Source organism: Peromyscus eremicus, chromosome 1 (assembly GCF_949786415.1).
Source record: "Peromyscus eremicus chromosome 1, PerEre_H2_v1, whole genome shotgun sequence".
NCBI lineage: Eukaryota > Metazoa > Chordata > Mammalia > Rodentia > Cricetidae > Peromyscus > Peromyscus eremicus.
The window spans coordinates 159,341,283-159,341,623 of record NC_081416.1 but is presented as its reverse complement, the minus strand read 5'-3'; positions in this window follow the sequence as shown (position 1 = coordinate 159,341,623).

Genomic DNA, 341 nt, shown 5'->3' with positions numbered 1-341 from the left:
AACGAGCAAGTCTCAGACAAGTCCCATCTGGGAACAACCGCATTAGGCAGGACTAGGGCTATGAGGTCCTCCAGGCCTCGGAGGGGAGCTGGCAGAGGTGCTGGTGAGCGCTGGAGGGCTCGGTGTGGGTGGGCAGCTGCGGGGGATGGGGAGGGAGGCTTGGGGACGGCAAAGCGGCGAGAGACATAGGAGGCGGCGGGTGGCTTTGGGGCTAACAGTCTCGGGGTGCGCAAGCAGCTGCAAAGCAGGCCAGCGAAGGCTGCGCGTCGCGGAGGCTTCTGGTCACTGACCTCTAACCCCTTCCCTCCCGTAGTCCCCGAACCAAGAGGGGCGCGGGGACC